Source organism: Petaurus breviceps, unplaced genomic scaffold, assembly GCF_028583685.1.
Source record: "Petaurus breviceps papuanus isolate PSGF00001 unplaced genomic scaffold, PetGlider_PUasm1.0 126, whole genome shotgun sequence".
Lineage (NCBI taxonomy): Eukaryota > Metazoa > Chordata > Mammalia > Diprotodontia > Petauridae > Petaurus > Petaurus breviceps.
Genome location: NW_027185655.1, coordinates 70,409,589 through 70,435,524, shown reverse-complemented (window position 1 = coordinate 70,435,524; position 25,936 = coordinate 70,409,589). Strand labels below are relative to the sequence as shown.

Here is a 25,936-nt window from a genome sequence, read left to right as displayed (position 1 = left end):
CACCCTATTTAATGTAAACTGCTTGAGGTGAGGAACCATTTGATTTCTATCTTTGTGTCTCCTAATACCTAGCAGGGTATTTGGCATGTCTTAATGCTGATTGTTGAATTGAAATGAATTTTCATTCGGCTGATTGGACAGTATCTGAGAATGAATTCAAGTGGAGATTAGAAAGGCTTTGTCCTTTCTTTAGGGAGCATTGGCTTCCCAGCCTGACATCTACCTCCATTTGTATCTTCTCTCTCTCCTTGGTTGGTACCAGTGGGGTAGGTGTGTTTTCTGATGCCTGCTTTGATCAAAGTCCCTGAGATGGTGGAAATGTTGAAATCACCATTTCTATGACTGAACACAAAGGAAGGTGTTTCAGACTGAGAAAACTAATATTTTCCCTAGCACCCATCCCTGCCAAAAACTCAAACTCACTTGAAATGTATTATTTTTTTTCTAGCTCTTCACCTTTGGGTGGCGGGAAGATGTGCGCCCTGGAGAACCACTTCATACCCGAAAGTTTTGTTTTGATGCCATTTCCCACAGTAGCCCTGTCACCCTCTATGATTGTCATGGCATGAAGGGGAATCAGCAATGGGGCTATCGAAAGGTAAGTCATAATCACAGATGTAGTGAACAGAGCACTGGACTTGGAATCAGAAAGATCTGAGTTCAAATCCCAGCTTCAGATACTTCCTCATTGTGGGATCCTGGGCAAACCACTTAATCTTTGTCAGCCTCAGTTGCCTTGAATGTAAGATGAGAATAATAATAGCACCTGCCTCCCAATGTTGTTACAAATACCAAATGAGATATTGTAAAGTGCTTGGCACAGTGCTTCACATATAGTGAATATTGAATAAATGCTTGTTTCCTTCTTTCTCACATTCCTTACTTCACTCTTGAGGTATCCTTTGAAAGAAAGCCAGAGAAAATGTCCAGAATCAGGAGAGTCTTGTTCTAGGAACAGCAAGGAGGCTGATGTCACTGGGTCACAGAAAACATGGGGAAGGGGGTATAAGGTAAAAGAATACTGAAAAGGTGGGGGGGAGCAGGTTATAAAGGGCTAATGTCAAACAAGAGATTTTATGTCCGATCATGGAGGGAGCCACTGGAATTGATTGACTTGGGGTTGGAGAGAGAAAGGGGGTGGAACATGTTCAGACCTGGGCTTAGGAAGATCACTTTGACATTAAAAGGAAACTGGACTGGAGTGGGAAGAGATCTGTGGCAAGCAGATTATTGCAATAATCTAGGCATGAGGTGATAAGGGCCTGCTCCAGGATGGTGACTGTTTCAGAGGAGAAAAGGGGATATGGGTGAAGATGTTACAAAGACAAAATCTAACAGGTCTTGGCGATAGGTTGGATATTTAGGGTGAGAGTCAAGGATGACACCCACATAGGAAGCCAGGGTGACTGGGAGTATGGTAGCACCCTCAACAGTAATAAGGAAGTTTAGAAGAGAGGAAGGTTTGGGTGAGAAGATAATGAGTTCAATTTGGGACATGTTAAGGTTAAGCTATCCATACGATACCCAGTTCAATATGTCCAATAGGCAGTTAGAGATACAAGTCTAGAGTCAAAATAAGTACACTTAAGAATCATAAGCCTAGAGATGATAAGTGAACCCATGAGAGCTGGTGAGATGGGGTCTTATGGTTAGTTGGCATAACCTGGATGAAGGATATTGAGAAAAAGTCAGATCAACAAGAGGAGAATTAGGAAAGAGTAGTTGTCATGAAAGACTAGAAAGAAGAGGTTATCAAAGAAAAGTGGGTGATCAACAGTCTCCAGCACTGCAGAGAGTTCAAAAAGGATTAGGACTGAGAAAAGGTCATTAAGTTGAGCTATTAAAAGATCCTTAGTAACTTTGGAGAGAGCACTTTTGGTTGAATGATGAAGTCAGAAGCCAAACTGTAGAAATTTTAAAAGCGGGTGAGAGGAAGTTAAGTGAGAATGAGAGGTCCCTATTGCAGAAAAGCTTCTCAAGGAGTTTAGCCACAAAGAGAAGGAGAAATACTGGATTATAGTGGAGATGGATGGATTAAATGAGGATGGGAGAGACCTGGGTATATTTGTAGGCAGCAGAAAAGCAGCCAATAGTTAGGCACTGAAGATGAGTGAGAGAGTAGGACAATCTGCTGGAAAAGACATGATGGAACGGGATCACTTGTGCATGTAGAGGCATTTTCCAGAGCAAGGAGAAGGGCCACCTCTACATAAGAGACAGGATAAAAGCCGAAGTCTTGGCAGAAGGCATGTGGGTAATGTGAGGTAAGGAAAGAAGAAGGAACTCTTGGTGGATGGTCTCAATTATTTTTTCAGCAAAATATGATGCAAGGTTCTCAGTTGAAAGGGTGGAGAAGAGGATGTAGGGGAGATTTGAGGAGGGAAGAAATGTTTGGAAGGGCTACTGGGGAGAGTACAATCATGAGTTAATTAGGGAAGTGTAAAAAGGATTGCCTTGTGCAGTGAGGGCCTAGTTGAGGTTATATGACAAATTTGTAATGGACCCAATCAGCACAGTTTCATGATTTATTTCACAGGTAGATAAAATGATTGGGTGTTTTTGTGACTAGATAAGAGTTTGGAGATATAAATTCATCATTCATTATACACTGAAGAACCTTAGGGACAAATCCAGTAGCAGACAAGATAGTAAAGATAATAAATATCCTTTTTTTTGTTCCCACGTGGCTTTGATTTCTTCCCCTAGGTCTAGATATTCTGAAAGTTTTTCATGCCATGTAGTTTGGAGATTGAGTATTGTTTTTATTATTATTATTGCTACCCTTATATGGCTTAGACACATTGATGCCACATTTTAATTACATCAGGTTTAATCCCATTGAAGAACATGCCTACCAGTCCCTTAATAATATCTGAATGTGACATTCGGGGGGCAATAAATCAAATTAATTCAGAAAGACATTAAACTGAATTGCTTGTTGCATGTGTTAGAAATAAGTTTAAAATGTTTTTATAGGAATAGAAAATTATAGAAAGTATTTTATAAAATAAGAGCAAGTAGGTTTTTATTAATTGTTTTGGTTGATGTCAGTTCTCTCCAACATTCTAGTAAAATGGAAATTATATCATTGAGATACTGTGTTACCTAGCAAACATATATGGAATACATACATAATGTAGCACCCAGGGCCACCCTTCCCAATGGTCCTCCAGAGAACTCTGATTTCAAGATACTTTGTGGATCAGAAACCTCTACAAATCATAGACCATGAGCCCTCACCAGTATGTTCATTTGCAATAGTCTGCCAAAAGATTTTTAGTTAAAGAAAAAAAGGTCTTTTAATGAAATACCATGGTAAAAAAATAACAACAAAATATTTCCCACATGAACCTAGAACTCAATCGTCCCATAATAATGTTTGAAGAATACATATGTGCTGATGACAACCAAACAGAGGGGCACTTACATGGGAAATATATGCATCCTATGCACACACAGGGAAAGGCAACTCATTGCTTTAATGTTTCTGATGCCTTCTAATGATCTCTTCTGGGCCTGCTCCTGATGCTCCAAAAATGGCATCCTTCTCTACTACTCTCACCCAGGAAGTACATCTCTACTACTCTCCACCACACATCACATCTTCACTCCAGCTAGTCTTCAGCTATAGAGCTATCTTTAGAGTACCCAATATTTTGCTCACCACCCATTGGAAGATGCTATGATTTTAACAGGGCTCTCCCCCGCAGGAAAAAGCAGGAGAATTTTCAGCCACTCTTTATAATAGACCACAGTAAGTCTTCAGTTGAGACACTATCTTCAAAGCAAATTATGACAAGTATAGATAACAACATTTGAGCAGATCTGTGAAGTCACTGATAAGAGAAAACCTCTCCTGCAGTACAGACCACAACCAATATATACCTTCTCATTGCACATGATTCTTGTCTAAATCCTCCTACAAACCCTCCAACGTGACAAATGCCTTTCTTTGGGCCTTTTAATATCAATGGTACCAGTTAAAGTATCCACCTTCTCCCAGTCTCAGTCTGACACCAAGTCACCGCCTTTTCTTCGATGCTACTCCAGTCTAGATGCAGAAATTGGATTCTTTGCAAATTGGCAGCTAGAACTTAACTGAGAAAAAAACTTTCCTTAGGGACTGAGAAAATGAAGGTAATTTTTTAAACGTACTGCAAACAGCAAATTCAAAACAAATGAAAAACAATGCTTCATTGAGTTAACAGTAAAATAAAAAAGCAATAAAATTGATTTTTAAAAAGCACTTTCACTGAGTTCAAATACTAGTAAAACTTTTATTAATTTAGTTTTGGACTCCCTTGAAGCATGTTTTGTTTTTTAATTTTATTATTATTCTTAAGCCTTGAACTCAGGCTATCTCTTTTCTTGGGCATTTGAGACCTACCACTTTGCCTCTAGATTTTGTTCTCAATTATTCCCTTCAAAGACAGGAAGTTGCTAATAGAAGACCTTCTCATTTCAAGACAGGGGAAAATAAAAAGCTCACCTAAGGTTTGCTCCAACGTTTTCTAACTTTTCCAAGTTGCTAAGAGAATGCTCCAGCCATGCATCTAAATAGCAGCTAGGGCCAGAGTCAATTCCCTTGAGTTTAAAAATAGCTGTGCCCATCAAGGAAGAAGAGACACCTACCTAAATCCATCAGCATTGTTTATAGGGCATCCACTTATGCCTGAATTCTAGTCCTCCCCTGAAACAAGATCATAGAGGTTGAAGGGATCTCAAAAACCTAGTACCACTCCCTCATACTATAGAGGAACAAACTTCAGCTCAGAGAGGTGAAGCAGTGAAGGTAGAGGAGTTTTTGCACATCAAACCTGCTTTCTCTTAAGATCTTGCCTGGTGAATACAGATGCATGCAACAGTACCATATATTTGTGTGTTCTGTGTACCCACCTAATAAAGCAACTGAAGATAGATAATGAAAGAAATGACATCCAGTCCCTTATACTAGGAAAAATAGCTTCAAAGCATTACAAAAATCAGGCAGGTTTTACAGGTGAATTGTATAGTGGTAAGTGACTGGATGTATCAAATACATTTGCTATTTGACTTTTATAACCTGGGTAGTTGTGGAATTAGGTAGCATTTTTGAAAATGATAATGCACTAACTTACCTAGAACATCAGCAAAGTACCTGAGTAGCTGATGTTTTGAACAGGACACCTCGTGCTGATCCCCAAGAAAAAAGACCACTTCTCATCAGTAACATTAATGTCCAGTTATGTTATGAATGACAGTGTGCCCATGCCATACCATTAGACCAAGAAAATGCTATAATTTTCATGGAAAAGCTTACAGACACTTAGAAATGAATGAAACAAACAAATATGTGGGCATAAAGAGTTCTCCTGGGAGTTAAAGTTATCTGCTGGGATTCACATTTAGGAATCTTTCCTAGTGCTATCCACATCTAGAGAAAGAATTATGGAATCTGAATACAGATCAAAGCACACTATTTTCAGGGGCAGCCAGGTAGCACAGTGAGTAAGAGCACCAGACCCAGAGTTGGGATGACCTGGGATCAAATCCAGGCTCAGACACTTAGCACCCACCCAGAAACACCTGGCTGTGTAACCTTGAACAAGTTACTTAACCCCAATTGCTTAGGGGCGGCCAGGTGGTGCAGTGAGTAAGAGCACCAGCCCCAGAGTCAGGATGACCTGGGATTGAATCCAGGCTCTGATACTTAGTAGCACACCCAGAAATAACTGGCCGTGTAACCTTGAGCAAGTTACTTAACCCCAATTGCTTTAAAAAAAAAAAAGCACACTATTTTCTCTTCTTTTTTTATTTTTGTTTTAGTGTGGAAATTTTTTTAAGTATTAAAAACAATCATTTGAAAATAATGCAAATATTAAAAAAAAACTTTTCTTTTTAGGGTCCTTCTGAGATCTCCAGGAGTACATGAAATAGAACCAAAAGAAGTGCCTTTGCCGCAGTTCTTGTCTTAAAACTTTTCTCAGAGATAAGTTTTGGCCCATTAGTCTTCATTCAAGGTTTATATTATTGAAATACTCACATTTAAAAGGAGTATTATTTCTATGGCAAACAGAAAGGTAGGATCATGGGAATGTAGATTTCAAACTGGAATCTTGAAAGTTTCAAAGAGATCTTGGAGGCCATCAATACTAACTTTCTCGTTTTACACATAAGAAAACTGAGACCTAAGAGTTGAGATGGGGGTGACTAGGTGGCTCAGTAAATAGAGCACCGGCCCTGGAGTCAGGAGGACCTGGTTCGGATCCTATCTCAGACCCTTAACACACACACACACACACACACACACACACACACACACACACCTAGCCATGTGACCTTGGGCAAGTCACTTAACCCCAATTGCCCTCCAAAAAGCAAAACAAAAAAAAGAGTTGAGATGAAATGCCAAAAGTCACATACATAGTATGTGGTAAAGCCAGGTTTCAAACCAAAGTTTTCTGACATAATAATGTATTATCATTAATAATAATATTACTAGTTAATGTTATTAATATGTAATATTACATGATGGCATATTGATATAACTAATACAATTATGAGGAAAATAAGAATATTTACATAGAAACTTTTGGAAAATTTGTAAAATATCCAAGCTTCAGCTAATTTGTTCTGGACCAGTTAGCAAACTAGAGCCCAGGAGCCCCATCTAATTTTGCATGATCCTTGAACTAAGGATGTTAATTCCATTTTTAAAGTATCCAATTGTATTAAAAGGTGTAGAAAAACATTTTTTGCTCAGGGCTCTTCAGAAGCCTTCTTGGCTGTATGTTGGCAGTCCCAGCTTTGGACCCATGGTGTCAAACTCAAATAGAAATGGATCCTAACACTAAATGCCTACTGCATATTAACTAAGAATACCAGAAATTAACATTATCTACATTGAACTGTATTTTTATTTCAACATTTCTCAGTTACACTTTAGTCTGGTTCTGTGGCACTGAGGAGTTTTGCTGACTTGGAGGTGTGACCCCTTCATTCTAGACCAGCTAAGTTTGCCCACCTCAGGGACCCTCTTTGGTATATTTTGATATGAGGCAGCATGGTCAGTTGGAAGGAGTACTACCTCTGGGATCAGAGGGCCTGGGTTCAAGCCCCATCTCCGAAACTTTACAACCTATGTGACCACGGACAAGCCAGTGGACTTCCCTAGTCTTTGATTTTCTCAGCTTTAAAGTTAGAGTTCTGGGGCAGCTAGGTGGCGCAGTGAGTAAGAGGACCAGCCGCAGAGTCAGGAGGACCAGTGTTCCGTTCTGGCCTCAGATACTTAACACCCACACAAAAAAACTAGCCATGTAACCTTGGGCAAGTTACTTAACTCCAATTTCTTTAAAAATGAATGAATGAATTAATGAATGAAGTGAGAATTCTGGATTAGATGACCTCCAAGGTCCCTTCCAGCTCTTAATCTATGACTTCTTTTGTTTTGAAGGGAGACAGCATGGATTTGGAGTTGAATGTTTGATTGTCACTTACTAGCTGTGTGACCTTGGTAAAGTCACCTAACCTTAGACAAAGCTTCAGTTTCCTCATCTGTAAAATGAAAGGGCAGGACAAGATCACCACTAAGGTCTCTCTCATCTCTAAATCTATGATCTTAAGCGTAATAGAAAGTTACTAAATTTTACAAGTTTCCTTGAATGGCCTAGCACACACCAGGAAGGTGGTTGGTCATTCTAATATTTAAAATACACCAGTAAACCCAAAGGCTTATTGCAAAGGTATAGCCTCAAATATCAAGGGGAAAAAGGTTAGAATGACGCTTCACACTATTAAGTTGCTTTCCAGGATTATTTCCCTAGGAAGATCTCAAAAATAACATCAAACCAGGAGAGCTGATATGATCTTAAATGTTGGAGTGATTTGGCAGCAATATAACATTCAACATTGAGTGAATGGAATATTTGGCATTTTCCCATATCTGACCTTTTATCCTCTGAAACAGTGTTTTAGTGATCATGATGGCTTCTCAGTCACATAAAGGCATGTTCAATACTGCTCTGAAAAGGCTTTCACTGGCCTGCTCAAAACACTAGCTAGCAACCATAAAGTTGCCAAACATATTACCACATTACCATTGCTTTAAATCTTTATTAATTTTTTTAAAGCAATTGGGGTTAAGTAACTTGCTCAAGGTTACATGGCCAATTTTTGTGTGGGTGTGTGTGGGTGTTAAGTATCTGAGGCCAGAGCCGATCCCAGGTCTTCCCGACGCCAGGGCCGGCGCTCTTACTCACTGCACCACCTAGCTGCCCCAAATCTTTCTTATTTAGTATTGATTGAGCACCAAGAATGAGTAAAGCATTCTATGAAGAAGACAGTATAATTCAATTACCTTTTATTGAACACCCAGAGGGGCCATGGCTCTGTGCCACAAACTTACTGTCTAGTTTGAATGTAGACAGTTAAGAATGGATGGATGGTCCAATTATGTGGAGGTATAGCATGATAAATACATGTGTGATAGAGTGCATCAGTCAAGATGGACATAGATATGGAGCTAAGGTTTCCTCCCATCTCATCTGAGAAGGAATTATTCCTGTCTCAGACTTTTAGTAACTGCTCTATATTTTTAAAGGCATAGTGGGTAGTGAGCAGTTCAATAGCAAAAACACCGGGCTTATAATTAGGGTTCAAGACCTGCTTCTGACACGTTAGCTGTGTGACTATCTACAAGTTCTTTATCCTCTCAGGGCAATGCCCCACACACATACACCCAGCCCCAGGTTAACTTATTTAGACTGCAAGTAATAGATGAGTTCTTGAAAAGCATTAAAGGAGGAAGTTGCCAGGGGACAAAATGCTCCATAGCTGCCCATTCTTGGTATAGCCTGTGAGCTAAGATTTTTTTTTTTAATTTTTAAGGTTTTATTGTATTTTAAAATGTAAAAAGCAATAGCCCCTAGGCAATTTGGCCCTTGGGTCACAGTCATAGAATGAAATCATAGGTCAGGACCTAAATAAGAAGGGGGGGGACTTACATAATGCTTTATGAAGTATATAGGAAAAGTATTACATAGAGCTGGCATGACTGGAATACCTCATTTTCTAATCAAACATGCTACCAACCGTTTGTTTTGCATGAGCTGGGGTTAGTCTACCAGATTACCATTTTACCCACTTAACAGCCATTCCCGCTGAATTAAGTTGCTATTCCTCCAAGGTATTTTTTACCCCTTATTTAAAGAAAAAGACTTTCTGAATTCCAAGCTTAGCCAAATGGAAAAGGTCCTAAGAACCATACCAAAGGGGGTTATAGATTTATATCTACCTCCTGGCTCTACATCCATACTACTTGTGTGACATTAGGCAAGTCACTTAACCTCGTTGGGCCTCAGTTTCCATATCCATAACATGAGGGTCTGGGTTAGATTTAAATGCTTATGATCAGGTGATCTAGAGCTCTAAGGAAACTTAGAGATCAGGGAGGCTAGCCCTCTCATTTTATAGGTGAGTAGTAGACTACTCAGGGAGGTTAAATGATTTACATAATATCCCATAGGAAGCAAGTAGCAGTCTAGGTTCTAGGCCATTTTCTTTGCACATCCTCTCATCTCTAAACCCTTATCCTTGCCTCTCTGTTCTCCATGAGAGACCTAAGGCACTGAGGTCCACTTGAGGAACTATATAAAGCCTTGGTGCTAGTGAAAGACCCAGGGGCCACCATGAGACTTGTAACCATGGGATACATGTGTAATGTCAAATCCTTCCTCCAAGTCTTGCTGTCTGACCATGGGCAGAGCACTTGACCTGTGTTAGTCTCAGTTTCTTTAATTTAAAAACAAGACTAATGCTAGATAGCCATAGCATTTACCTCACATGGCTATTATGACAATAAAATGAAACATTCTCATCTTTCCTTCCCTCCCTTTTCCCCAGAACCATGGACTCTTCCCCTGGGAATATAGGTTCTGATAAGTGAGCAAATGCCTTGTATTACTGAAACCAGGACTCCACACGACTTCCCCCACATCTAACATCTCCCTCCACCTCCTTTTTGAGCTCCCCACTACTACAGTGTCTTTGCCGATTAAAATGTAGTAAGCTCTTTGAGGACAGGGGCTATCTTGCTTGCTTTTATAGGATGTCTGCACCACTCAACACAGTGTCTGGCAGTTACTAAGTGTTTAACAAAAGCTCTACATGTGTCTAAAGCATTTTTGCAAACTTCTTAAAGCACCATGTAAATGAGAGTTGCTAGGCAGAGGTCTGCCCAAATCAATCAGGAACAGAGGATTCCAATCCTGGCCTCTCCCTCCAAACCACTACACAGTGCTGCCCTGTACATATTTATCTCCCTTGGCCCATTTATCTCATTCCTTCAGCCTATTGTGTAATGAGAAGTGGGTATTACTAGCCCTGTTTAACCCCATCAGCCTAAATGGAATTCCACATATTACAGAACTAGCTTTTCTGGGTTATTAGACACTTTTCTCTTTCATGCACTACTCAAGGCAGTCAAACTTTCTTGACTGTTCTTTATACCTGTCATTCTGCATCCATCCTGTGTCTTTGCCAAAACTGGACTTTAAGAAAGGCTAGCAGGGATGAACATGTTAGCTTGTCCCTTTGGCATAGAAAACTACACTGGCAAAATATCCCCTCTGTTTGGCATTTAAAGCAATCTGGTTTCAATCTATATTTCCAACCATATTATGCATTATTTTCCTTCATGCATTCTTCAGTCCCCCCACCCCAAACTGACTTGCTGGTCCTCACAATTGGCATTCCATCACCATGGTGTTACTTAGGTTATGCAATATACTCCTGCCTCACCAATACCTCTTAGAAACCTTACTTCAAAATTCAACTCAAGAGCCTGCTCCTACAGGAAGTCCTTCCTGATTGCTCAGCAGTTAGTGCCTCCTTCCACAAATTATCTCGTGTTAATCTTGCAAATATTTCAGATCTACTTATATGTGTCTATGTTGTCTCCCTGACAAATTCATTGAAGGTAAGGACTGTTTCAATAACATCTTTGTATTCTTAGTACCAGCACAGTGGCTGGCACAGAGTAGGTGTCCAGTAAGTGTTTGATGGCTGATCAGTTAAAACAAAAGAAGTTCTTGAGTCTCATGGCTGTCTAGCTATTTTTTTCCCATAGAGGTCCTGGACAATGACTTGCTCAAGGTCATGTAGGTAGGTAGCAAGCTTTCATATTCTTACATTCTATATGTGACATGAGTATTTTAAAAATCTATTATTTATGCAAACCCACAAATTTTAAATCAACAGTACCAGGCAGTGACTTTCGTCTTCTAGTTAATGATGAGATAACCAGACTTTCATTTAGGCAAGGGACCTGGGTAGAAAGATGAGATACAAACTTAATTCACTGTGACTGAGATTGGCCGTCCGTGATTACCAGGTCCATACAGAGGAGTGAGTTCCAGGATTCACTGGCTCATGCCACTTGGAATTGAATCCTGAGCATTGAGTATAAAAATAATTTCAAAGTCTCAGGATCATATATTTTGAACTGGTCATCCAAGTCATAGTTATAAAACATATAACCTACAACACTCTTGAGTCTGGCTTGAACTGGATTAAAGTATGTCTGATTTTATCTGATTTTAATGTATTGAAGTATTTTTTTTTTAAGTATATAAACAGGTGGTTTTTTTCTAAGTCAATAAGTGACCTTCAGGGATTTTTACATATGATTTAGTGGCCCCCATTTCTATATGAATTTGACACCACTGATCTAGGTGATAGCTGTTATTATACAGAGCCAGAAAGAAGGGAAATGACATGCCCAAGGTCACATGGGTAGCAAGTGGAAGAGTTAAAACCAATTATCTGACTCCAAATCCAGACTGAAGCAGGTATCCAACCAGTATTATTTCCAGTTACCCAGGAGTTCAAATACTATGCCAACCCAGAAGTTCAAATACTATGCTCTTAAATAATTGGACTTGGGCAGCTAGGTGGCATAGTAAATAGAGCACCGGCCCTGAAGTCAGGAGGACCTGAGTTCAAATCTGGCCTCAGACACAACACAAAAACTAGCCGTGTGACCTTGGGCAAGTCACTTAACCCCAATTGCCCTACCTTCCCCCCCTCCTCCAAAAAGCAAAAAATAAAAAAATAACTGGACTCATATTACCAGATCAATGGGTCTGGAAATGTAGAACAGTATGGGGATAAAGGCGTGGTTACCAATATTTACAGTAGAGGATTATGGCTTAGGCCATGGTTACCAAATTAGTAATTTATTCACCCACCTATTCAGCTGCTTCATTTTTTAAAAATCAAATTTCTTTTTCAGCTACAAATTTCTTCCCTCTCACCCTCCCTCTTCGCCTATCCATTGAGAAGACAAGAAAAACAAAACCCTTTATAAATAGACAAATATAGATATAGACATAGTAAAGCAAACAAATTCCTTCATTAGCCACATCAAAAAAGAAAACAAAAGAAACAAACAAAAAAATGCTTCCATCTGAATTATGAGTCTATCACTTCTCTATTTGGAGGTAAGTAGCAAGTATCATCATTGGAATTATGGTCAGATATTGCATGGTTAGAGTTCCAGTCTTCTTTTTTTCAAATTTTTAATTAATTTAGTTTTCAACATTCATTTCCACAAGATTTTGAGTTACAATTTTTTTTCTCTTCCCGCTTTTCCTTACCCCCACCCCAAAATAGCAAGCCTACTGAATACCCCTTCCCCCAATCTTTTCTCTGTTATATCATCCCCCTTCACCCCTCTAACTTTCTAGTAGGGCAAGATGGGTTTTTATACACCAGTGCCTGTATATCTTATTTCCCAGTTGCATGTAAAAAAAAACAATTTTTAAACATTTGTTTTTAAGACTTTGAGTTCCAGATTGTTTTCCCTTCTTCCTTCCTCACCCACCCCCACTGGGAAGATAAGCAATTCAATATAGATTGTACATGTGTAATTACCCAAATCATTTCCATAGTAGTTCTATTGTGAAAGACTATATTTCTCTCCATCCTATCCTGCCCCCCACTTATTCTATTTTCTCCTTTGATCCTTTCCCTTTTCAAAAATGTTTGCTTCTAACTACCCTCTCCCCCAATCTACCTTCCCTTCTATCCCTCCCCTTATCCACTATCCCCCTATTATGCAGCAGGGTAAGGTACCCAGTTGAATGTGTGTTATCCCCTCCTTAGGCCAAATTCAATGAGAATGAGGTTGTCCCATTCTCTTTCACTTTCCTGCTCTTCCCCTCCATTGTAACAGTGTTCTCTTGCCTCTTTTATATGAGATGATTTACCCCAATCTAACTCCTCCTTTCTCCTTCTCCCAATACATTTCTCTCTCACCTCTTAATTTTATTTTATAGATATCATCCCTTCATATTCAACTCATCCTGTGCCCTCTATGTATATAGGAGCATACATATGGCTCGAGCTCCAGCTTTTCAAAATTGTATATCTTTATGACATTGCAGTTATTATATAAATTGTTCTGGTTCTGTTCACTTCATTTTGCATCAGTTCATAGAATTCTTCCCAGGTTTTTCTTTTTTTAGCAATCATTTATTGCTTTTTTTTTGAAGGGGGAAGGTAGGGCAATTGGGGTTAAGTGACTTGCCCAAGGACACAAGGCTAGTTTTTGTGCTAAGTGTCTGAGGCTGGATCTGAACTCAGGTCCTCCTGACTCCAGGGCTGGTGCTCTATTCATTGCGCCATCTAGCCATACCCCCAAGTTTTTCTGAAGCCATTCCCTTTATCATTTCTTATAGCACATACAATTCCACCAACTTCATATGTTCACTTGTTCATCCACTCCCTAGTTGATGAGCATACCCTGAGTTTCCAATTCTTTGCCACCATTAAAAGAACGACTGTAAATATTTTTGTTACATATGGATCTTTTTCTTCTTTCCTTGATCTCTCTATTGTTATAGACAAAGTAGTGGTATTACTGAGTTAACACAGATTCACAGATTTGGGGGCATAGATCCAAATTGCTTTCCATAATAGCTGGTCCACTTCACAGCTCCACCAACATGGCATTAAAGTACCTGTTTTCCCACAATCCCCCCAGTATTTGTCTTTTCCCTCTTTTGTCAACTTTGCCAATCTTCTGGATGTTGCATTTCTCTAATTGTTAGTGGTTTAGAGCATTTTTTTTTGTTTGGCTATTAATAGCTTGAATTTTTCTTCTGAAAACTATTCATATGCTTTGACTATCACTTGAAATGGCACTTATTTTTTGTACATTTGAATCAATTCCCTATACATCTTGGAAATGAGACCTTTATAACAGAAACTTGCTGCAAATATTTTCCCCAATTTCTTGATTCTCCTAATTTTGGCTGCCTTGGTTTTGATTGTGCAAAAAATTTTAATTTTATATAATCCAAATTGCCAATTTTATATGATAATGAATTTTTCCCTGATCTGTAGTCTGACAGGTAATTTCTCCCATGCTCCTCAAGTTTGCTTTTGATGTCACCATTAATGTGACATGTGCCAATTGGGAATTTATTTTATTGTGTATAGTGTGAAATGTTGGTCTATACCTAGTCTCTGCCAGCCAACATTGTAGTTTTTCCCATAGTTTTTGTCAAATAGTGAATTCCTGCCTCAATAACTAGGATCTTTGACTTTATCAAACACTAGATTATTGTGCTCATCTGCTTCTGTAGATTATGTGTCTAATCTGCTCTTTACTAATCAACGTGTTTCTTACCCACTACCAAGTTGTTTTGATGATTATGATTCTGTAGTATAGTTTGAGAAATAGTATTTCTAAGCCTCCTTCCTTCAGCCTTTTTTTTATTAACTCCCTTGACATTCTTGACCTTTTGTTCCTCCAGATGACTATTTTTTATCTCTATAAAGTAATACTTTGGTAATTTGTTGGTATGGCACTGGATAAGTAAATTAACTTGGGTAGTGTGGTTATTTTTATTATATTGGCTTGGTATATCCATGAACAATTACTATTTCTCCACTTACTTAGATCTATATTCATTTATGTGAAGAGAATTTTGCAATTGTACTCCTATAGTTCCTATATGTGTGTCTATGTATTTTATGATGTTATTTATTAGTTATTTAAGGTGAAATTTTTCTTTCTGTCTATTCCTGCTGGATTTTTCTTAGTAATATACCGTGTTTCCCCAATAATAAGACACTGTCTTATTATTTTTTTTTGGAAAGAAAAACACCAGAGGGCTTATTTTCAGGGGAGGGCTCATGTTGTCCTGCCTCAGCTTTCCTCCACAGCACTGCTCTCAATGGCGCCAGCAAGCAAATCACTGGGGAAGAACAGGATGACGCGCTCACTGCTGCAGCTCTGATTGGATGCAGCTTGGAGCGCGGCGTACGTTTCACGGGGGAAGGGACGGTGCATACAGAGGGTACTGTAATGTAGCGTGTAGCACAGGGGATCACCTTCACTACAGTAGCAATCTCAATAGGGCTTATTTTCGGGGGAGGGCTTATTTTAGAGGAATCTTACACAGTAAGGGGAGGGCTTATTTTAGGGATAGGTCTTATTATTGGGGAAACACAGGTATGGAAATGCTGATGATTTTATCCTGCAATTTTGCTGACTTTTTTAATGTTTTCAATTAGTTGTTTTTTTTTTTAGTTGATTCTCTGGGATCTCTAAGTAAATCATCATCTGATCTGCAAAAAGTAGTACATTTGTGTCCTCTTTGCCCATGCTTATTCCTCCAATTTCATGTTTCTTGTCATGTCTATATCTGGCATATCTCATATAACATTAAATAGTAATGGTGATAATTGATGTCCTTGCTTTACCTCTGATCTTATTAAACTATTGCTAGCTTGTCCTCACTATAGATAATGAAAGCTCTTGATTTTGATAGATACTACTTATCATTTTAAGGAAAGTTCTGTTTATAGAACATCTTTCTGGTGTTTTTTTTTAAACTGGGTGTTATATTTTGTCAAAAAGCTTTCTTTGTATCTATTGAAATAATCATTTTTGTTTTTGTTACTAATATGCTCCATTAAGTTTCTAGTCTTTCTGATACCATATCTTAAAAGAATGGATAGGATATGGAAGAATGCCCTGAGAGTAAGAGTGAGGAAGAATGAGGAAAATTCTCTCACAAAAGTGTGATGTGCTAGGGGATGGCTTTGACAACAAGGATGGGTAATAAGAGGGGAATACAATGCTTGACTGTCACTCTTATCTGAACTAGTCAAAGGAGAGAAGAATACATATATACACAGTTGAGTACAGAAATACATTTTACCCAACTGGGAAAGGATATAAATCAAGTCTGATCATTGTCTATGACCTTTGTGATATATTGGTATAGTCTCTTTGTTAATATTTTAAAATTTAGCAGAAATGTTCATTAGGGAATATTGTTCTATAGTTTTCTTCCTCTGTTTTGACTTCCTTGGTTTAGGTATCAAGACTATATTTGTGTCATAGAAAGAATTTTGTAGGACCTCTCCTTTACCTATTTTTTCCTCAAAAAAGTTGATGTAACATGGGAATTAGTTGTTCTTTAGATCTTTGATAGACTTTACTTTTAAGTCTAGTCATGGGTTTGTATGGGAATTTTTTTTTGGGGGGGGACGGTTTGCAAAGAGTGTAAGTTCATTTGATACCTTGTTCAATTTTTCTAAGATAGAATTATTAAAGCATTCTACTTCCTGTTCTGTTCATCTGAGCAATTTATATCTTTGTAAATATCCATCTATTTCATTCATATTGTTGAGCCAAACACTTTCTGATAATTGCTCTTATTTCTTCTTCAATGGTTGTGAATTTTAATTTTTTTTTTACTGGTAATTAGATTTTCCTTTTTTCCATCAAGTTAACTAAGGGCTTATCTTACTGGAATTTGTTTTGGTTTTTAGTTTTGTTAATCAGGATTTCTATTTTGATGTTTAATTGAGGTGTTTTAATTTATTGTTTATTCAAGGTTTATTTTTTTAGTAACATGCCCAATTTACCTTTTTTTGGTAAAAGCCTTTAGAGATAAATTTTCCTCTATGTACTAAAGTTTTAGCTGTAACTCCCCCGCTCCAAAATTTTGATATTTTTTGTCTTGTTGTCATTATCTTTAATGAAATTATTGATTATTTTTATGAATTTTTTCCTTTGACTCATACATTCTTTAGGATTAAGTTATTTAGTTTCCAACTAATTCTTAGTTTTTGACCCTTAAGTCAAATGTCCTTTATTAAAGGTAATTTTTTTTTAAAGCAATCGGGGTTAAGTAACTTGCTCAAGGTTACACGGCCAGTTATTTCTGGGTGTGGTGCTGAGTATCTGAGCCCGGATTTGATCCAGGTCATCCCGACACTGGAGCTGGTGCTTTTACTCGCTTGAACCACCTGGCTGCCCCTTATTAAATGTAATTTTATGGAAAAATACATTAAATATTTCTGTTTTTCTGCTTTTATGAAGTTTTATGCCCTAATATAGAATCAATTTTTGTGAAAATGTCATGCACAGCTGAGGAATATAGATATATTCATTTCTGTTCCCATTCAGCTTTCTCCAGATGTCAATCATATGTAAATTCTCTTCAGGTCTTTCATTTTGTTTACTTTTTATTAGATTGATTTGGGTCTGAGAGGGGTAAATTGAGGTCCCTCATTGTTAGGTTTACTGCCTATTTCTTTCTGTAATGCACTTAATTTTTCCTGTAAGAATTTAGGTGCTATGTCTATAGTACATTTCAATAAAATATGGTTTTCCCTGAAGTTTCCCTGATTCTATTTTCAGTAAGTTTCTTTCTGCTATTTTGCCTAAGATCATGAGTGCTACTCCTGTCTTTTTTTTTAGTTCAGTTGAAGTATACTTTAGTTAGTTTGTTCCAGACCTTTATTTAACTCTATATTTTTCAGTTTCAAGTGTGTTTCCTTTAAGCAAACAACAAACTGAATCCATCCTGCTATCGTCTTCCATTTTATAGATGAATTCATCTCATTCACATTCCATTATAATTATTAATTGTGTATTTTCCTCCATCCCATTCACTTATACTTTTCCTTCTCTTTTTCCTCGTCCCATCTTTAAGTTAACTCCTTTCCCAGTTGGGTAAAATGTATTTCTGTACCCAACTGTGTATGTATGTTTTCTTCCCTCCTTTGACTAGTTCAGATAAGAGTGAGAGTCAAGTATCGTATTCCCCTCTTATTACCTATCCTTGTCAAATCCATCCTCCAGCACATCACACTTTTGTGAGAGAATTTTCCTCATTCTTCCTCACTCTTACTCTCAGGGCATTTTTCTTCCATACCCTGTCGATTCTTCTTTTAAGATTATTAAAATGTAGGGGCGGCTAGGTGGCACAGTGAGTAAAGCCCCGACCCCAGAGTCCGGAGGACCTGAATTTGGTTCCGGCCTCAGACACTTAACACAAAAAAACTAGCCGTTTAACCTTGGGCAAGTTACTTAACCCCAATTGCCCTCCAAAAGGCAAAAAAAAAAAAAAAGATTATTAAAACATAACAAAATCACTCCCAGACCCTCTGTCTAATTAAATTCCCTCTTTGTGCCCTAATGATAAAGAGTTCTAAAGGACTAAATATATTATCTCTCCACATAAGAATGTAAACAGTTAACTTTATTCAGTCTTTTATTATTGCTTGTTTATATTTACCTTTTTTAGGCATCTCTTAATTTTCATCACCTCTGGTCTCTTCATTAGGAATGCTTGGAAAGAGTTCTATAGCTTTTTTTTTTTTAATCCATTTTGTCCCTTGTAGGATTATACTGGTTATAACCTTAAAGTCTTTGCCTTCTGGAAATTCTAAGCTCTTTGATTCCTTCACTGTGGTGGTTGTTAAATCTTATGTGATCATGGTTGTAGCTCCTCAGTATTTGAACTCTTTTTTTCTGGCTGCTTACAGTATTTTGTCCTAGGTGCTCTGAATTTTGGAAATAATCCTGGGAATTTACATTTAAGGGTATTTTCAGGAAGTAACCAGTAGATTCTCTCCATTTCTAATTTTCCCTCTAGTTCTAAGATACATTGTCAGTTCTCTTTGATGATTTCTTAGGAATATTATGTATACGCTCATTTTTTTTTTGGTCAAGGTTTTTGGGTAATACAGTGATTTTTAAATTATCTCTCCTCTGTTTTCCAGGTCACTTGTTTTTCTCATGAGACACTTTTAATTTCCTCCTTTTTTCAGTCTTTTGACTTTTTTATTATTCCTTGATATCTTGTAAAATTATTAGCTTTTTTACTTGGTCAAATCAAATTTTCAAATAGTTATTTTCTTCATTAAGGTTTTGTATCTTTCTTTCCAAGATATTCTGTTTCCATATCTTTCTTCCCTAGCTCTCACTTCATTCTCCATTTTCTCCTCTACTGCTCTCATCTGCTTTTTAAAAGTCATTTTTAACTCTTGCTTTAACTCTTTCAGAAATTCTTCATGGACTTATTTCCAAGCCAAATTTTTCTTTGAGGCTTTTTGTCTTGAACTTCATTGACATCTTAATAGTTCTTTATGGTGAGATTGTGTTTTTTTGTTTGTTTGCTCATTCTTCTAGCCTTTTCTTTGACTTTTGTGGGCCTCTGTATGCTTCTGAGGGGGATGTCCTGTACTCTTATGTCCTTCTGCTGTTTTCCGTACTCCGCAAGTGAGGTCTGCAAATTCCTGACCCAGGTTTGGATCTATCCCTGTTTGGGAATTCAAAGCAACTAAACTGCAGGGCTTTCTTTGGTCTGGAACTCCTGCCCTGATTATTACACTGCAGTTTTCCATACTAGGCTGGAGGCTTGAACTGAGTACCTACTCTGATCCTAAGATTAGATTTTCACAGTTAGGACACATGCTTGGTACTGTTTCTCTCCATCTTGGATCTGTAACCAGGACTAAATGGTGGGCAAGAGAGCTGCCCAGTGGTGCCCATTACTGTGCTAGCTTAGGAAACTTTGGCGTTCTCTTACAGATTCAGTCTTTCATCAGTTTTTTGAATGGTCTGCAGATCTCTGTCTCCAAAAGCAAAAGAAAAAGGCAAAAAGAAAAAAAATAACTCACTGTGACTTTTTCTTGGCTTTCCTAATCAGAATTCAGTCTGGTGTATTTTTGTTATGTGAAAGAGATATGGTTGGGAGCTAGGCTTTGGTGTTTCCTTTGACATTGCTACCTTGACTCTATCCTCTAGCTGCCTCTTTTAAATGTGTATTCTATAGGATCACAGAGCTGGAAGTGTCCTTAGAAGTAACCTGGTCCAACTGTCTCATTTTATGGCTGAGGAAATTGATCTGGCTCTGTAGAAGGGCTTATCTTTTTTAGAACTATAGTACCTGAGAATGCTGCAGAAAAGGACATACAAATGGTAATTTAGGCTTGTACTCTTGACTCAAGGGGCTTCTACTTTGAATGTTAAGGATTACTTGAAAAATTACTATCCAAGTCACATCCATCTCTTTATATTCTGATTGACTGGAACTTGGAGTCAGGGTTAAGTATTTGATGAATCCTTATGTGAGTTGTAAGGGGAAAGAGGTAGTCGTGGCCAAATATGTAAGGCTTTTGGATTCTCTATTTCCAGAGCTCTGGCTTAGTCACCTGGCACTCAGTTTGGCTGGAGGGGAAAGAAAGGATAGTGGGAGAAAATTATTTTGTTATTTCAGAAGAAAAAGTCAGTTTAATATGTTGTCTTTTGAACAAAGGGTTCATATAGACTCCCAGAGGACTGATCACAGATCAATTTACTTTAAGGCATAAAAATAATGTCTCCCTTCTCCCTTTTGTTATGGGATGGACTTGTCACAGTGCCCAGAAGCCTATACCAAAAGGGGGGAAAAATACTGTATCCAGTATCATCAGTGACAGACATCACCATCATGATAAATGTGTGTAAAGACATGGAGGTGAAAAGACTAGAATACAAGCAGAGACCTATTCAAAGGACAATTACTTGATCACCTGATTTCATCCCAGGAGGGTACAGCCTGGAGTCAAGACACTTGGTAATCAAAAGAATCAGCTGAGTAGAAACATAAAGATTGAAGTTTTGCAAACCTCAAGGTCAGAAGTGAAAAATGTCTGCCTTGGTGAAGGCTAATGATGCCTGTCCTTGGTCAATGCCCCAGGGACTCAGCTCTGTGCTCAGGTGATGAGGATGAAGAGCTAACTCTTTAAGGAAGGCTGCCATCATCTGTCTCCTTACCTATTCAGTGTGCCTGATGATCTTTAATTTGACATGTTGTCATTTGGTTTTGTCACTCTCTCTTTGGGTAAAATCTTTGTAGAATCAGAGAGTGGTAGAATTGTAATATATCCATCCAATTCTACCCCATTGCTTTACAGCAGAGGAAATTGAGACCTGAACTTGGATATTTATTGTTATCTTTACTAAGAACATAAGGCATATTTCTCAGAAAATGTCCCTGGGAAGGAGCAGGAGGTAGATGAAAACTTAGAAATGTAATACAATAATAATATTCACTAGTGTTCAAATAGTGCTACAAGATTTGCAAAGTCTTTTTACATAAGTTATCTCAAAAGGTCTTCACAACAACCCTGTCAGGTGGTCACGCTTATGATCCCCATTTCACAGATGAGAAAACAGTGAGATAGGTTGCATGACTTGCCAAGATCACACGGCTATTGAGTGTTAGAGGTAGGATTCCAAACCATCTATTCCTGACTCCTGGATTCCATCCCCTTTCCCATGTAGGTGCCTCAAATGTAGCTTTCTCCCATTCTCATTTTATATTCAGTGTTTATTGGAAGCTGTGCTAATAAGACTCCAGTCTCCCTTAAAGAAGTACAGAATAGGCAGGGGAATGAATAGTAAATGTTAAATTGTCATTAATCTTTCCTAGCCTAACAGGCTAAATCATTAGGACACTAATAACTGAGGAAAGGGCTGAAGTTGAAGTCTCCCACAAGACTTGGCTCTGCTTCTAACCACTAGTGGAACCTTGGATAAGTCACAGGGACTCTGTTTCCCCAACTGTAAAATGAGGGTAACTTATCAAGATTACCTCATTTTTAATTAACAGAAATCTATTTTCTCTTTCTCCCACCCTCCCTCTACCACATGAGAAAAAAGAAAAACAAATCCAGAGAGTAAAACAAAAGAAAATCCATCACCTCTCTGTCATGGAATCATAGATGACCATTTTGTTGATCATAGTTCTTATAGTTTTAAAAGTCATTTGTCTTTATAATGTTATATATGTATAATTGCTCTTATATGTCTACTTACTTCACATATCATCATTTTATATGTCTTCCCATGTCTCTTTGAAATCATCTATTTCCTCACTTCTTAAAGAATAGTAATATTCTGTCATATTCATATATCACAATTTGTTCACAATTCTCTAACTGATAATCTCTTAGCTTAGAGGTAAGTTTTGGCCACCACAAAAAGAGATGCTATAAAGACTTTTATACACATAGGACCTTCTCTTTAGTGTGTATAGGCCCAGCAGTGTTATAGATGACTCAAAAAGCATGCCCTGTTTTTTCTGTATTTTGCTTTTCCAGAATGCTTTCCAAATAGCTTTCCAGAATGGTCATACCCATTCAGTGGTCCACCAATATATCTGTTTTTCCATAGCCTCTCCAACATTTATCATCTTTGCCAATCTCAGCAGTGGTAAAACCTCAGGATTGCTTTATTTTACATTTCACCAATTATTAATGATTTGGAGATTTTTTTAAAATATAATTATAGGTAGCCTGGGTTTCTTTTCTTGAGAACTGCCCATTCATACTTTAGATCACTTATCATTTGGAGAATGGCATTTATTCTTACAAACTTAAGATCTTAGAAATGTGGCCTTTATCATAGATGCTTGTTGCAATAATTTCTAAGGTCACTTCCAAAACAAAATCATAGAAGATACCTTACATATCCTTTGGCTCAAGGTGTAGAGAAAAGAAAATCACATTGGAACAGTCAGTAACAGAAGGAAAAAGCAGGTGCATGAAACTACTACCCAAGGACTTACCTGGCTATGTTGAAGGGATCTTTGATCTCATAGAAGAGGACCCCTAATGTCACATTCTTTTTCTCCTTCTTTAAATCATCTCATTTCCTTCACTTCCCCCAGTTCATTTGTACCATGTACAGGTAGGAGAAGGGAAAAAGGTAAAGAGAAAAGTCAGAAAATCTTGCTTAGACCAGAATTAGTTTTGTTAGGAGCTTTGTACCCGAAAAGTGAGACAACTCAGGAAACCCTGGCTGCATTTTCAATTTAGGTAGAGTAGGGAGGAATAACACGCCTCTGCATTTCACAAACTCCTCACGTTTAACCTAGCTGTGGAACCCCAGGAAAGTTAGTCTTTTCCCCTGCCTTAAACTCTTGTTTGTTCTTCATTTCCTTCATACACTGAGCACATAGAAGTCTGGAGGATGGGGTAGTAGCAAATATTGGCAAACATATTCTTGAAAATGGAGAATCACCTGGAAATGTTTGCATAGAGCACCTTAAAAATCCTCCATCCCAGGGGAAGGGGAGGCAGGGTGGAGTTCCATTGTCAAAGGAAAATAACCAATATTACTAACACACAGCTCCACACAATGAAAGAAAATAGGTGTTGTAAAGTAGGGGAGGAAAAGCATTGGATTAAAGTGTCCAAAAGTCCTGGAATCTCCTCTCTAAGCCTCAGTTTCTTCACATGTAAAAGGGAAGTAGATGACACCTCTACGGTTGTTAAAATGTTGTTATTTGTCCTTCATTTTGGAGGAGGACCGATGACATCAGGAGAATGATGTCCTAACTTGCAAATGAACTTGATCTGAGTGAGGCAGAGCTGTGTAAAGTCAGCAACCTCATTTTCTCCACCAGAGTCATCTGGAGATGTCCCCAGAAGCTGTGGGAGACTTGGCCTTTCTAAGCTAGGTCTTTCCCAGGCCTCAGTTTCTCTGAGGCAACACCCATTTGGTAAGAATGAAGGCAAAAGATGACCTAGTCTGCCTTCACAAAAGAATCAATCTGGAAAGGGAAGACCTTGGTTGGATGCAGATCTTCCATAAGAGAGTGAGCTGCCCAGGGTCACACAGCCAGTATATGTCAGAGGGATACTTTAAACCTTGTCTTCCTGACTGAAAAGCCTTCACTCTGCCGCGTTCTCCATCACTAGCTCTGGTACCACAGAAAAGTCCTATTTCTGCCAGGTCTCTAACAGTTGACATTTACATCTAGGATTTTAAGACTTAGAATAAGCTTTACTATCTTATTTAATCAAGGTGAAGTCTTTCCTTTTCAATACCAACTTCCTTTCCCCTATTTATACAATAAAATTTTAAAAAGAAAACAATTAGAGCCAACTCAAGTTAACAGATTTGTTCCCTAATTAGACTTTCACTCAAGGAGATTATATCTGTCAGATCTGCCCTTAACTCAGAATTCACCTTCCAAGTAGAACTACTAAACCTTACACTTTAAAGCCTCAGTATGTATTTAAAAGCCTGTTGTATTTTGTCAGGGAAATAAATGATGTATCCTCTCACTATTTGAGTGTGGATTAACTATGGAACCTTCCTTATGACACCCAGGAGTGGAGACAGTCTGTTAGCAAGAGTGCTAGATTTGGAGTCCCAAGACCAGAATTCGAATCTCAGCTTTGCCACTTAATCTCTCTCTCTCTCTCTTTTTTTCATGACCTCTAGAGTTCCATATCAATGATCCTTCTGAGAGGTTCCAAACAATGACAGAGTGCCCTGAAAGGAAACCCTTTTAAAAACCCAGGCTTTCAGCTTTGTGGTTTGTCTCTTATTTTTAACACTAGTCATATCCTGAAAACTAAGATACACAGAGGAAACAAAATCTGTCCAATTGTGTTCTCTAATCTTGCTTGATGAAAGATTCCTAGAATATGTCCTAGGTACCTGCCATTACTTACTTTAGTCTCTCTTTTTTCTGTCCTCTCTAGGACAAAACTTTATTCCATCCAGTGAGCAACAGCTGCATTGATTGCAACCCATCAGAGAAAAAGATTTTCATGAACAGATGTGACCCTCTCTCGGAAACTCAGCAGTGGATTTTTGAACACATTAACATGACAATTTTAGAAAAAGTGAACAGCAACATCAGCTCTTAGAAAGAAAGGAGGACAAAGAAGACAATGACATGCAGATTGCAAATGAAATTTTGGCCAGCGGCATCTGGGTCGAAGGAGTCAGGAATTAAATTTCCTAGATCCAGGAAGCCTGTTTAAAGGATTAAGGAGATGCCATGGCAGAGCCCAGTAAACTGCCACCATGGACTTCCTGCATCTGAACGGACTTGGCTGAGAACCTCACCAGCTGCTTCAGAGAACCACAGACTGGCATTTCCCTTGCTGGTCAAGGGCAAACTTTATTAAGGACTTTTCAAAACAACTTGTGAGTGAATAAAGTGAAACAAAATCCTAGCATTTCTCAGGTCAAATCCTGCAGTAGTGAGTAGCTATGAATGGATGCTATTAATTGGGGGAGGGGTGGGTCAGGGAGGGGAATAAAACTGAGTGCATGACTGCTATGGAAAACCTGAAGCTGCCACAGGTTTAGAACTAGCCCCACTTCAGGGACCGTAGGCTATCCCCACAAGTGGACAAAGTATACTTTTGGTGCCATTCTCTTAATAAAAATGGGTTAAGCAGGTTTAACCCTTAGACTGCTGCAGCTGACTTTAGAGTACTCCTATCTGTTTGTCTTTAAAAAGGTTGGTGGGAGGGGAGAGGGGGGAGGGCTTAAGGACTTAGAATCTGGACTTTTTTCATGTCCATGCTTTCCAGAGCTACCGTTCCACTACTGTGCATATTCCATCTACCCCACACAACTCAAAACTCCCCTATAACTGAATAGAGTGGCTATGGCCAAAAAATTGGTCATCCTGAAACCAAGTCGCTGATGAGCCTCTTCTAAGCTTAGTTTAGGACCACTAACTGTGGTTCTGGTATAACAGATATCAGGTCCACACAGTACTCATTGGCTTTAGGCCTACTGCAGCTAAGAACTCCCAAGCTCAAGCCTCAGCATCCCAAGCATTAAGAAGTGGAGGTA

General features: G+C 38.4%; 1 long non-coding RNA gene across 1 annotated transcript; it reads left to right on the top strand.

The window, feature by feature from the left end:
- Window positions 1-452: 452 nt before the first annotated feature.
- LOC138168008 (uncharacterized) lies at window positions 453-25,551 on the top strand. The gene is made up of 2 exons (XR_011170017.1): window positions 453-598; window positions 24,826-25,551. It is a non-coding gene; the product is annotated as an uncharacterized lncRNA (long non-coding RNA).
- The last annotated feature ends 385 nt before the right edge of the window (window positions 25,552-25,936 follow it).